At 50.3% G+C, this 14,352-nt stretch overlaps 2 long non-coding RNA genes across 2 annotated transcripts; both read left to right on the top strand.

The window, feature by feature from the left end:
* The first annotated feature begins 1,350 nt into the window (after positions 1–1,350).
* Positions 1,351–3,494, top strand: LOC115272289. The gene is made up of 2 exons (XR_003900344.1): positions 1,351–2,753; positions 2,855–3,494. It is a non-coding gene; the product is annotated as an uncharacterized LOC115272289 (long non-coding RNA).
* A 224-nt stretch (positions 3,495–3,718) lies between these two features.
* Positions 3,719–6,525, top strand: LOC115272291. Its single transcript, XR_003900345.1, has 2 exons — positions 3,719–5,034; positions 5,406–6,525. It is a non-coding gene; the product is annotated as an uncharacterized LOC115272291 (long non-coding RNA).
* The last annotated feature ends 7,827 nt before the right edge of the window (positions 6,526–14,352 follow it).

Here is a 14,352-nt window from a genome sequence, read left to right as displayed (position 1 = left end):
TTCTCACCCAGAAGCTTTGATGTACCTCCAAAAACAGACGTATCTCACACTCCTAATGTGATAGTTTGCTCTAGTTTCAAATATTCAGACCACACCTGGAAGAATATTCCTTGGACAACCTGAGCATAATCTTCACTAGGGTAATGGGCCTATTATCGACAGGGGTCCTAGAGGACATCTTGAAACAAAATATTCAAATAAGACCATATCCTTTGGCCAGTCTAGTAGGGAGAATCGTTTTTGGAAAGATGCAGGCTTGTCTGGCCCTCTAATTTCTGCACAGAAAGGGAAATTCAAAGGACCATGGCTTGTTAATCTTTGGAAGCTAGGAAAGCCTAGCTTACTATCAGCTACAGTGAAATTTATGCAAATCGACATATTAACATAACTTGGACCTCCCTGCACAAGGATCAATTGGCATAGACCACTATTTGTGTCTCTTCTTCCTATGGTCTCTTAAAAGCTTAGATACATAATTAAGTATAACTACATAACTATTACCCAGTGAGGACTCTGGGGGCCCAACATGGACTGGTATTGTACTTGGAGTCTAGACTCCATGTACAGTGCTCTGACATGTCCTTCCCTATCTCAAGTCCTCACCAACCCAAGTCCCCAAGCCTCTCTAAGCTCTACAAGGCTTCCAGCAAGTTTCACGCACTTCTCTAGTGAGGTGACTCAGTGACTCAGAACAAGTGAGTCATTAGTGGGGAACCAAGACCAACGGACACTCTATGGTCATGCGGAACTCTGGAGAAACCCACTGGTGACACAACACTATATGGGAGAACCCTTCAGCCTTTTCTTTTGTAGCCATTGTCTAAACTAAAGGAGGTTAGCTCCTCATTCCTGGTGCTAACGGAGTTGGGCTGCAGGACCCTAGTCCTTCCCTCTGGAGGCTGGCCCAAGGATGGCCCTAGCAGAAACCTACACACTGCAAGAATTCTTTGCCCATCTTTGGGCCTTTGCACATGCAGCTATGAAAATAGATGCTGGTGCCCCATGGCACCTTCCAGAAGTGAAGAGCCATTCCCTCAAATGGCAGAGCCCAGCCTTCTCCTCTGGACTCTGCCCACCTCCTGTGATCTGGGCCACTCCTAGTCTCTTGGTCAGACCAGTCACCCCATTGTACAGTGAGAGCTTACATACATAACTACAAAAGTCAGTTCTCCAGAGGATGTGATGTCAGGCTCCATTAGCACTGGATGGGGTGTCAGGTGGGGAGTGGGCAGCCACACCTGTACACTAAGTATTCCGGATTACTTTATAAAGCCATACAAACCTGCATAAAACAGGGAAATGGGTAGAGCCAGTGATGAAAAACCAGGTCTGTTTCCACCACCAGGTACGCAGAACATCACTAACCCAGCAGTGCGTGAGTGAGCTCCCTGCTTTAGGCATGGGAATGCAGCAAGGACTCCGCTCAAGAAGTAGGTCTTCAGCAACCACCTCACCCACCACCTACTGTTCCCAGGAGACAGGACATGGATATCAACCAGGCAGAAACACGGTATCTCTGACTCATACAGTGGACTTCCACACCTGCCTCTACTGCTAGGCATACAGAGGTCTGTCCTTCAGAAGGACATAGACCCTTTCCAAAGTCACACAGTGCTCCAAGGGTACAGTTCTTGCTTTGGCTAGTGTTATATTTGGGTCCCTGCAGTAGATGTGTAAGTAGAAAAGAGGATACAGGTGTGTTCTTTTTCATAGACAAGAAACCTGGCTGTGGCTACTGTATACCTGATTATGGATTGCCCACGAGGCGATATCACACACCCTTGATCTCACTGCTCTAACATCTTAGTATCTGATTTCCTTTCTAAAAGTTTAAAGAAGCAGAATCGGTACCTCATGGATAGAACATGAAGTTCTTTACATCAAAATTAATTGGTTTTGAAAAAAATTTTTCATTAATTATAAAATAAGTTCATATAAACTAGATCCTGTACATTGAGCTCTAGTGTTTTAAGTTGATCAAGTACTTGAAATGTTTAATTACGTTCCTCTGAAAAACACTTTATCCACAAACATCCTATGTTGGTATATTTCTGACTTTGATGTTTATGAAGCACCACAGCAAAATGGTTCGTGTGTGTGAGCACGTTCTCCAAGATAAAATGTCTGAGTCAGGGTAGCAGAGTCACAATGGAGGTGTCAAATTAGCAAGACCAAATCATCTATCTGCTCACATTTTTCCTATTTTTTTTTCCAAATTTTTATTTCAGTTCTCACTAGGTAACATACAGAGCAATATTGGCTTCGGGATTAGAATTCAATGATTCTTCAATTACAGACAATAACCAAGACTCATCCTAACAGGTGCCCTCCTCAATGCCCATCACTCATAGCCCATCCCCCACCCACCCAGAAAAAGAAATCAAGGAACTGACCCCATTGCATGAATGATACTTTGTATGATACTTTGAAATCAACCTCACAAAAGAGGTATAAGATTTGTACCCTGAAAACTTATGAAGGAAATGGAAGAAGACACAAATAAATGGGAAAACATTCATGCGCATGGTTTGGAAGTATAAACATGGTTACAATGTCTATACCACCCAGGGCAATCTACACATTTACTGAGATCACGATCAAAACATCACCAGCATCTTTCATGGAACAAAGGATCCTAACATTTGTATGGAAGGACAGAAGACCCCAAGTAAGCAAAGCAAACCTGAAAAAGAAAAGCAAAGCTGGAGGAATCCTTTTGAGCTTGCCTCACTTCCGGTGGAAAGAGAAACTAGGTTAGAGATTTCATTCCCAGATTTCTCCTAATATCCTCTGTAATGTAGAACCTCAGCCTTCCTTCTAGCCCTTGCCAATCGTTTTCTGTCTTCTGAGCTAGGTCATGGGTCACAACCAGGAGGAATTGGTCTGTCAGCCACACAGCCAACATCCGGGATTTGTGATGAACTACCACTCTCGTCCTGTGCTATGGGAGAGGAAGAATCAGTTACTTCATCCCAAAGAATGACCCGCCGATCCAGGAGCACCTGCTGCTTGACTGGCCCTGGTACCCTCTGTGGCGGGGAGCCAGCGTGCCTCCCTGCCCTGGCTGATTGAAATGTCTTCATCTTCTAAGGCAGATGGGTCAGGCATGCACAATATCCTGCAGGACAATTCAGCCCGAAAAAGCCCTTACAAGGAACACTGCCCCCTGACTTGGTTACAATACCTAACGCACCAATGGGACCACTAATCTGCTACCACCAAATCACTGTACTTTCTCTGCCCTGCGGGGTAGGACATACAAAGGAGCCAAGGTCCGGAGCCTTGCTTCTCTTTCTGAAAGAAAAGTGCAGGCCTCATGCTGACTGAGCACCCAGGTTTAGGCAATGGAAGTTTCCCTTTGTCCCTGTGCACAGGCATTTCTCACTCTAGACAACCGTCAGCCTCTCAGGAGATTGTGCTAGGCCGGTCTTTCTCAACTTCCTCCTGCTTTTCTGTGTAATGAAACACTTTGGCCCTCTGTTAATTCCCATCCAGCTACTCCTTGTTTTTTTTCAAGCGATGTTCTCACTGGAGTCCATTCAGAGTCAGTGTCTCAGAGCAATATCCTCCACTTTTTAAAAAAAATTTTCACGTTTTTATTCATTTTTTGAGAGACAGAGACAGAGCACAAGCAGGGGAGTGGCCGAGAGAAAGGAAGATACAGAATCTGGAGCAGGCTCCCGGCTCTGAGCTGTCAGCACAGACCCAGATGGGATGGTTGAACTCAGGTCAAGACCATGACCTGAGCAGTGTTGGCTGCTTAACCGTCTGAGCCATCCAGGTGCCCCAATATCCTCCGCTTTAACCTGTGAGCTCTGGCCGAGTCCTTGGGATTCTGTCACAGATTGGCAACAGGACCCCTTGGGACTGCCCATTTGAACTCTGTTCACAGTGAGAGGCCTAGGTCGTATGAAGTTGCCAAGCAGGTCATAACCGTACATTATGGACATTGTCATGTGGTCCCAGAGGTTGGGTAGGGACTGGCCTTACACACGCAGAAGGGAGAAATGAGGTCGATATGTGTGTGCCCAGCATTATCCCATTCCCATCTGTAATGTAGAGCCTTCGTGTCCCTTGTGGCCAGCCATTCTTGACAATTTGCATTTTCTAAGTCTTGGGTCCATTTAGGGACGAGCAGGCTTTCACCCACGTCACACCAGCAGAGCCTAAAGATTGGTGCTAAACTCCCACTCCGTTCCTGTGCTATGTGAGAGTCAACAGTAACTTCCTCCCAAGGAGGGAGGGCCTTGTGGCCCTGAGTGCCTGGTTCTAGGCCACTGCAAGTGCAGTGAAGGGCAGACAGGCCTTCATTCTGTGCCAGACAGGATTCCCACGGGCATGCTGTGCTCCAGGACCTGGTCAGCGCAGAAACGGCTCTTTCAAGAATTACTCCATCGGGTCCAGGTTCCACACACTTGATCACCAGCTGAGAGCAGGAACTCCTTGTCTCAGAATCAAAGGCTGCATCTATTTCCTGATGGGAAGGACAGGACAACCCACCAGACCCAGTTTCCCCTCTGCTTCTGAAGAAAGGACACAGACCGCCTGCAGAACTTCACTCTCAGGTGTTGCCAGTGGAGATTTCCTTTCCAGCCAGCCTGCCAGGAGACAGGAGTAGGCACTGAATTCTAACTTTAGCCCATTCTGTTCTGTAAGAAAGAACTGTAGTCCTCCAGGTGCTTATTTGCAATGTGTGCTCTATTTTCAAACCGGTGCTACCTGGGAACCATTGTGAGCAAGAGCTCAGAAGAAAGTCCTTTGTTCAAATGAGAAGATTCTGGATTCCATGGGGTGTGTCAGGTACACAGCTCTGTTACCAGCATTGTTGTGGCATACCCAGTCAGTCCCTGAGCCAAGGGACAGCACTCAGTGTCAGGTGTCCCAGAGGAAAGCAGGCCCTTCTGTCGCTGAGGGCTTGGTGGTCAGTCAGCTGGAGTGAAGCGCGATGGGCATCCAGCTGGCCTCCCTCCCCTGACTTATAGAAGTGCCTTCATCCTGCGGAGTGGATGGTGCATGCACGTGCACCGTGCTCCGGTTCGTGGTCAGGGCACAAAGGGACTTTGGAAGGAAAACTGCACCAGGCACGGCTCTAACCACTTGAGCATCAGTGACAGCAAATCCCTGCCGCCACTCTCCACTAACGGGAGGAGGCAAGAAACACACCCCAGGGCAGGGCTTTCCCTCTCTCTCTGAAGGAAGAATGCAGGTCCCTTGCTGACAGGGCTCCCAGGTGTAGCCTGTAGGGGTCTCCCTTCACCAAAACCCACAGGTCTTGCTGCTTCCTGACCCAGCTTGCTAGAACATGCCACTAGTCCATTCTCCACATCATCCCATTCTCATCCCTAATGAAGACCTCTGGCCCAAGGTGGATCTGTTTTCACCCTTTGGCTCTATTTCCAAACCAGGTCCTCTCTGGAGTACATGGCATTCAGTCTTTCAGTGGAATGTCCTCGGCATGCTGCTGGGGATCCTACTGCAGTGCTTGTGACTATGCGGTAAGTGTGACCGCAGGGCCCCTGGCAGGTGGGGGTCAAAACCATGCAGGCATTCAGAGGCCTAGAGCACCGGAAGGGGCCAGAAGAGAATGTTTGCACTTGGACTCGGCCAGAGGCCTGGGAAGGGAGTTGGCCTCCTTTTCTAGCTGAGGGGACATGAAGTTGTATAGCCTCTTTCCAGATCAATCCCATTGCCATTGGAGGTATTCACCTTTGGACCTCCTTATGGCCATTCCCTTCCCATGGCTCTAAGTCTAACTATGTCCCCGTTGAGACTTAGGAACCATGGAGCTGTGATTCACTCAGCCTGTGCCCAGGGATCGATTTTCACAGAAGCCTATGCATATGGCAGGTGGGCACCAAGCAAGGCCACCCACCACGGCTAACAGTAGCACTTGCACTTATTTGGACTTGGCTTTACCTTCCAGCTGGGGCACAGGGGGGCCAGTGGGATCCCAGGCATCAGTGCTGGGTTCGGGGCACAGCCACGAGGAGGTTTCTGGGTGAGGTGCCCAGGCAACAAGAGCCCCGTGCATTAGGCTGCACCATAGCTGACTCAGTGGCCCAGAAGAGCCACCCTGTGATCATGGTTTGGCAACCATGGCACAGGCTTGTGCAGCACTGTCCTTCAGCATCCTCAGCGGGAGCAACAGTGACAGTTCTGGCTGGCAAGTCTATATCGCTCACAGCCCCAAAGACAGTGGCAGAAGGCAGGGACTGGCAGACAGGGAGGGACCCATGAGGGCAGCGCACCTGGTCTTTGCCTCTTTGCCAGTTCACTTCTCCCCTTTCAGGTTTGGAGGATTAATGTGCCCTCACATGTATGTCCTCTCATGAAAGGGATATGCATGATGTGAGGTATGGGACAAAGCCAGGAAGAACCTATAATGAGGATGAACTGAGTCAAGATGCGGGCCAGTGTGCAACAGGCCTGCAGGAAATGCAGAGGGAGGTGGAAGACCAGGACTACCTTGCCTGTTCACATATCAGTCAGGTTGCAATGGTTTAAAATAAATCGATCTTGCCCTGAGCATCATTTACATATTGTAGCCTCACCCCATTTTAGAGATTTTCTTGTCTTTTCAAGATACTTGAAAGACTGAGAGGATCTGAGGACCTGTCCCTGTGACAAAACCAAACCAAACACAAAAATACAGGCTTCCGTGGCCAGAGATCCAAGTCCTGAGAGACTCATGCAAAGATGAACCATCATCCAGGGAAGATGCTCTTGCTGAACAGCTACGGCCGCTTTGGCCAAACATATGCCACAGTCGCAGGGAATGGACCCAAATCCCCAGTATGACTCTAAGGTATGACTCTGAGGGTGTGACTCTAAGACACTCACATGGAATGGAGCCCAGGGAGGGCTCAGAGTGAAAATAGAGCAACGGGGTGACAATGGATAGAAGGAGGGCCGGAGTTCTGCACCAGCGGTCAGAATGAGATCATGTCGCCTCCAGTCCTTGGACAGGGCAGCCCCATGGTCTTGGTGGGTGACCATGACCAAGTGAGGAAAGCAGCAACAGGATGGGAAGTCGAGTCCAAGTTCTGTGTTCCACTGGGCAGGGGTCAAATCAAAGAAGGAGCTATCTCTGTCATCCCTTCCTCTTCTCCCACACATGAGGCAGGATCCTCCCCTAACCACTGGCTTCAACTACCCTCGAGCATTCTCCCTGGGTATCTTTACACACCCTAGGTTGGCCACAAATTCTAAATCGATCTTGAGGAGGAACCAAAGTAAAACCATCCAAAGGACGCCGCCAAACTCCCAAGCTGAAAGAAGAGGATAGGATTCTAAGACGCTGGCTCTGGATGAACAGCAGAAACTCTTTGGATGAAAAGGGCAAGTGGTGGAAATGGAGACACAGGCTCTCAGAGGTCTTCATCACTCCTGAGATCTGGAGAATGAAGTCCCCAGCACAGTCTCCTATGATGCTGCTTGTATCTGGAAACGGAAATGCCCACGGGCTGAGGCAAAGGGAGCTCTCTGAAAGGTCACACCAGAAAGCCCTGTCACCAAGAAACCCCCCTTCATTCTTTTAGGCCCGAGGTTTCTGTCGGTCTGTCCCTACAACCTTTTGTAGCAGTTGATGGAGGCAGCAGTATTTGAGGTGTTGGTTGTGTTGGGTTCTACTGACTCTTGCTCAGGAGTCTAGAACGAGGACTTTGTTTCTTGTTCCTGGAAAAGGCTCTTCCCGTACTGCCCACAGCCTGGTCCATGCAGCCCATGAGCAAACTGCGTGCTTCCCAGAATGAAGGCAACTCAGTCACCCGCTCAACGAGCAAAGATGGCTCCCCTTCACCTCGCATGCCCCGGCGAGCCAAGCAACAAGCACTCAGGGACTGAAGGCCATCTTTCCTTTGTGAGATCAGAGCCCAAGAGCTCTTCCTGAGCCCAGGAGCAGAGTGGGAGTTTGATGCCTCCCCAGGGGTGCCGGCTGAGTGAGTGGTGTCCCCTAGGCTAAGGGGGGAAAATTCAGAAAGAAAGCGAGGGGAAGGGAATAAGCCCACTGGGGGAGGGGGAGGAAAAATTCAACATTTCCAGTGGGAATCGGGACCCACATGGAAAGAGGTGTCTTCGTACATTGACCATTGTCCCTGCCCAAATCTTCGGCCCAGCCTTCACACAAACATCTGTTTGGGGGCAACCACAAATCCCTGAGTCTATTGAGAGCACATACTTCGGAAACCCAGGGAGCTAATGAAGAAGGAGCCCATGGGATAATCTCTCGCACAGTCACAAGGACTGGTTCAGACCCCCCTGATGGAAGGCAGACTGTGAGACAGTGACTCTGCACGGATTGTGGGAAGAACCCTGTTTCTAAAAAGGAGCAAAGATGTGTGATGATGATAAGGAGAGCCCGAGCTCTTGAGAGACAGGAAAGGGGTTTATATGGAGAAAGAAGTGCCTAGCACCTGCTCCTGGCCACCTGGCTATGAGAAGAAAAAGCACCAGAAGCCTTAGGCAACACCGCCATCTAGCGTCCGCACCTGGGAATCCGGAAAGCACCAAATCTGTCTGTCTCTTTCCTTCACAAGGATGCAGGACTTTGCTTTTCTTGCTTTTTTCATGTTTGAATACAGTGAGCAGTGACAGTGGTGCAGCCTTCAGGTGCCCCCCAGGTCTTCCTCCAAAGTGAAGAAAGGAGCACTGGGGCCCTCTTCCTATAAAGGGCTCTTTCTGCGCTCCCCAGCTTCTGGAGCCTCCAGCTCTGGTGTGAACTGTCTGCTTTTCAGAAGGAAGGCTCCTCCATCAGGTAGAGCAATGAGGCAAGCTGGTTCCCCTCCCCTCCCCTTTTGCTACAAACAGCCAATCACCAAGCTCAGGTATAGGAGAGCTATTGTCCTTTGGGGTAGCTGATGCTCAGGGCTGGTGGTGAGCACGGGACCCAGTGGGTAGCCGACGCCACCTCTTGGTGCCGCAGAGTGATGCCAGCTCCATGCTTTGTCAGGGTGAACAACAACTGAGTCAGAAAGACATTAAGGGAAAGTGAATGGCTGCGGCCAAGATCTAAGTGTGCAGTTTTCCGTCCAGTGGGATTGTGATCAATGTGGATGGGACATGGTACACTTCATTTCCCTCAGGCCCAGCATGAAGGCCAGCTCGGGCCTAAAGCCTCTGGCCCATCCTCCACACAAACAGATCTCAGCTGGACCCCTTTCTGTGCCCTAAGGCTCCGGATGTCCATGTAGTCCTGAAACAAATATGGCAGCTTTCCCTCAATCTGTCCCACAGTCACAAGGGCTGGTCCACACTGGATATTTGCAAGGCAGATCTATTACTGTGCAAGACTCCATTTGTATGAGCCCAAGACCAACACTGATGGATCAAAGCAATGTCATGAGACTTGATAAGCCTCGGGCAAGAGTTCTTCATGAAGGATGAGACTTGGATACTGTTTAGAAGAAACGGACTAGCACAATATATTTGCAAGCTGGCTTGCTCAGAAATCGGAAGACCATTGGTGGGATATGGCTACAGGACTTGTCCAAAGGGAGCCCCTTGGAGCCCTGTGCGCAAGAGGCCCACATTCTCCCTTAAGAAGTGTTGGGAGCTGCCAGAAGTACAAAGATCAACTGCCTGCAGGCAGGGCAGTGTCGGCCCCTCAGGCACTGTGCTAAAAACTTCAGTTTGGTTCCTCCTTTACCCTAGTCTTAATCACTGGATCCTGTTTCCTAGCAACCGACCTAGGTCAGCTGCCTTGCTTCCCGCCTTGAACCTTATATAAGGTGTGTGTGTTTTTTCAATAAACGGGGGCTTGATCAGAAATTTTGTCTTGCCTCCATTCTCTGTGCTCCCTGCCCTACCCTATTCTCATGCCCTCCCTCAGGAACCTGCGTTGACCGACCAGCAGGCAGGCCAGGCCTGAATGGTCAAAGAAATAGAGGGAAATAGTAGCTTCTTGCGTGCTTCTGCCCATCATATCAGAACCAGAACACAGGGGCCCTGGTGACACTCAGAATGTGCATCCATGGGAGGACCAAGTGGTGGGAACACGGCCTGGTGCAGGAAAGATTCAAAAGTGCACATACTTTGTGTGCACTGGTCAGGTCATGGAGCGTGCTGCACATGCGTGGTCTGTCGATTCTTCTGTATGAGGGCATGCCCATCACTGGGATCGGGGGTCTATGTGGCTGCCCATTCCCATGATGCAGTAGCCTCTGGGGACTGAGGGCTCAAGGACAGAATGTAGAGCTCTTTTCAGCGATCTCACACTCTGAGAGCCCTGCCTCGACTCAGGAATGTTCTGGAGCCTACATGTCCATCCTTGGAACGTGCTTGCTTACAGGGCAGCCCCGGGTCTTGGTGTGTGAAGTGAGGTCAAGTTAGAAAAACAGAAATGGGATCAGAATGAGTACCTGGTGAATCAAAGTTCTGCGCTCAAAAGGCCACTGGTCAAATGGAGGCAAGAGATAAGCTATCTTCCCTCACCCTCTGAGCACACATGAAGCAGGATCTACCCCTAACTTCTGGCTGAGCCTACCCACAAGCATTCTGCCTGGGAACCTTCACACACCGAGGTTTGGAGACAGTCACATAATTCTGAAACCGATTTGAGAGGGGCCCATTGTGATACCTATATCATAATCACAAGGACACCATCGGACTCCGGTGTGGAAAGAAGAGGATATTATTCAAAGACGTGGGCTCTGATAAATTCCGTGCAGCACTGCTTTTCAAGAAAACGGTAAGTGGTGGACATGGAGGCACAGACCAACAGAGATCTTCTTCACACGTGAGATGTGGAGAATTTTGAGAATAAGTACCCAGCTCAGTCTGCTTTCGACCCTGTTGTATCCGGAGTAAGAAACGCTTGTGGGCTGTGGGCTTAGGCAAAGGGAACCCTCTGAAGGAACACACCTGGGGGCCCTGCAGTCTGATTTTAGGAGACAGAGATTTCTGGCTATGTCTGTCCCTCCCCCCACCCCCCACACACATGTTCTATCCATTGATGTCGGCCACAATTTTGAGCTCTAGGTATTCAGTTCTGCTGGCTCTCACTCAGAGTGTGGAACAAGGAAATCATTCTTGTCCCTGGAAAGGGCTTGCCCTGCGCTGACCCTCTCCTTGTCCATGCTGCTCGTGTGCAAACTGTCTGCTGCTCAGCATGGAGGTGACACGGTCATCCAGGACTCCCCTCCCCCTTCCATACCACCGCAGGCCAATGGCCAATCTTCCAGGAAATACAGGCCATCTTTCCTATGTTAGTTCAGAGCCTGAGAACTCTCACTGAGCACAGGAGCAGGTAGGCGTTTGATGCCTACCGGTGAGCTACCTGAGTTTCTGATAGCTCCACAGCTCCTACGGGAGAACAAAAAGGACAACAATGCAGCAAGGCGAAGGAAATGGGCACAAGGAAGGCTGAACTCGACATATCCAGAGGTAGTCGGGATCCACGTGGGAAGAATTTATCTTACTTCGTCTGCCCTTGACCCAGAAGAAGGCCAGCTCCGTGCCCAAATCTCTTGCCCAAACTACACACAAAAGTTCTCTGCTGGGACCCTTCCATTGGCCTGGGTCTCTGAATGGCCACATACTTCTGGAGCCCAGTGAATTAATAAAGATGGAGCCCTGGGGGCAAAATCTCGCCAACAGTCTCCAAGATGGAGTCTGACTCCCAGGTGGAAGGCAGAGGATATGACTGTGAGACACTGACTCTGAACGGATTGTGGGACAAAATGTGTTTCTACAAGAGAGAAAAGATGTGTAAAGGTGGATAAGGGGGGTCAGAGCACTTAAGAGATTGGAAGGGGAATTCTGTGGAGAAGGCTGCCCAGCACCAGCTCCTGGCCACCTGGCTATAAGAAAAAACACCAGAAGCCTTAGGCAACACCGCCATCTAGCGTCCGCATCTGGGAATCCTGAAAGCACCAGGCCTGTCTCCTTCCTTCACAAGGACAAGGAGACACTCCCACGATTGAATGGAGTGAGCGGTGACAGTGCTGTAGCCTCCAGGTGCCCCCCAGGGCTTCCTCCAAAGTGTGGAAAGGGGCACTGGGGCCCTCTTCCTACAAGGGGCTCTTTCCGTGCTGACCAGCTTCTGGAGCCTCCAGGTCCGGTGTGAACTGTCTGCTTTTCAGAAGGAAGGCCCCTCCATCAGGCAGAGCAATGAGGCAAGTTGGGACCCCTCCCCCCACCTCTTGCTACAAGGTTCATGTGGCTACCCACCCATGATACTGTGATCTGCTATGCACCGCGGTCTCAGGGACAGGCGTGCTAGCGGTCCTTTCAGGGACCTGACACCGAGAGTTCTGCATTGACTCAGGAAAGGCCTGGAACCTCAACTCCAAACCTTGGACCTTGGTTGGTATGGGACAGCTCCCTTGGTCTTGGTGTGTGAACCCAGAACAAGGTAGAAAACAGCAATGGGATTGAAACCACTATGGAGTGGGTCGTGGTCCTGCATTTCAAATGGGAATCCATCAAATCTAGAAAATAGATCTCTGCCTTCCCTTTCTCCTGTCCCACATGGGAGGTGGGATCTGCCTCTAACCGGTGGCTTAGCCTACCCACCAGCATTCTCTCTGGGTACCTTCAAAAACCCTAGGGTTTTGGTTGGCCACACATTTCTGAGAGCAAATTGAAAGGGGCCCAAGCAAAACCATTTTTTCCCTCCAGAAAGAGAGCCAAGTTGTATCAATGGAGACACAGAGTGCCAGTGCTCTTCATTGTGCTGACACATGGAGAATGTTGAGATGGAAATAACCAGCACAATCTCCTACCAACCTGGTTGTATCAGGAATAAGAAATGCCTGCGGGCGTAGGCAAAGGGGGACCCTCTGAAGGTCTACACGAGGAGCCCTGTCCTCAAGAAGCCTGCAGTCTTTCTTCAGGAGTCAGGATTTCTGGCTCCGTCCATCCCTTCCAGTATTTCCATCAGTCATCGGAGGCAGCAGTGTTTGAGCTGTAGCTATTGAGTTCTGGAACAAGGACTTCATTCCCTGTTCTTGACACAGGCTCTTCCTGTGCTGACCCACTCCTGGCTCCTACTGCCCGTGCGCACACTGTCTGCTTCTCAGAATGAAGGCAACTCAAGCAGAGGAGCGAAGCAGGGTCTCTCCCCTTCACGTTCTATACCAGAGCAGGCCAAGCACCACCCACTCAGAGGCCGTTGTCTCTTCGGTGTCGCAGAGCCTGCATGCTCTCACTGAGCACAGGACCACAGCGGGAGTCTGTGGCCTACCTCAGGGTGCCAGCTGAGTGAGTGACAGTTCTGTGGCCCCTATGTGTGAACAAAAATGCACTTCAAAACACAGCCAGGGGAAGAAAATGACGAAGAGGTGGACCAAAGCTGGACGTTCCAAATGGGAATCAGAACATCTGGAAAGGAGATGTCTCACTTTATTTCTTCTCAGCCCTTAAGGGAGGCCAGCTCCCTCCTGCAGCCTGTGGCCCAGCAAACATGCAAACATTCTCCCCTGGGCATCTCCCAGGGACCCAGACCTCTTGGTGTCCGTATACTTGTGAAACCAGATGAAGGGCTTACAACACCCGCTGCACACTCACAAGGACTTCACCACACTCTCCACTGGAAAGCTGAGGATGTGCCTCTGAGAGCCTCACTTGGAATGAACCCCAGGGAGAAACTCCTTTGAAAACAGAGCAAAGGGGTTCCTGGTGATAGTCGGGGAGCTAGAGTTCTTCATGGGAGATGGGAGCGGGAGACTGTCGTGCATGAAGTGAGGAGCACAATCTTTAGCAAGGTGTCTGTCTCAGGAATGAGAAACAGTCACGGGCTTTGGGCAAGGGACCTCTCTCCGGGCCACAACCTGGATTTCTGAAGAACGTCCCATATATGTTTGCCAGAGCACTAGAGGAAGTAAGTGGGCCTTGTGCGTCAATGCCCAGCCCAGCCTCCAGAGATGTCTCCTGCCTGCTTCCTGCTGGCCTGGCCTCTTCAGGTCTCGTGTCTCTCTGCTACTTCTCGGTCACTCTTGGACACATAGGAATCGTTCTGGGGTAGCGAGAGAGAGAGGTATGACACTGACCAGGGTTCTAGCTCCTTCCAAAATAGGTTACCCTCTGCAGTCATTTCCTCTTTCTGGGACTGTGTCTCTCTTCTGAGGCACTACCCAGGATGTTGGGGTGGAGCCCTATTGTTATCAGATCTCAGAAACTGCTCGGGGGTTTGCTGTCTGAGGTGTCTGAGGTCAGAACCCACCGTCTGTGCCCCTGTCTCTTCCCTCTGGCTCTTGTCCGCTGTAGGTAATGCCAGTGGGAGGCCTGGCGTGACCAGAGCTCTTTCCTCCACATCTTTTGTATAGGTTTTCGTACTTTCTGTTTTCTTTTTTTTTAAGTTAATATGTTTATTTATTTATTATTGAGACGGAACAGAGTGCAAGTAGGGAAGGGGCA

This window comes from Suricata suricatta, chromosome 11 (assembly GCF_006229205.1).
Source record: "Suricata suricatta isolate VVHF042 chromosome 11, meerkat_22Aug2017_6uvM2_HiC, whole genome shotgun sequence".
NCBI classification, from domain to species: Eukaryota; Metazoa; Chordata; class Mammalia; order Carnivora; family Herpestidae; genus Suricata; species Suricata suricatta.
Note: the sequence above shows the minus strand (reverse complement) of the source record. Positions and strands in the feature narration are given on the sequence as shown.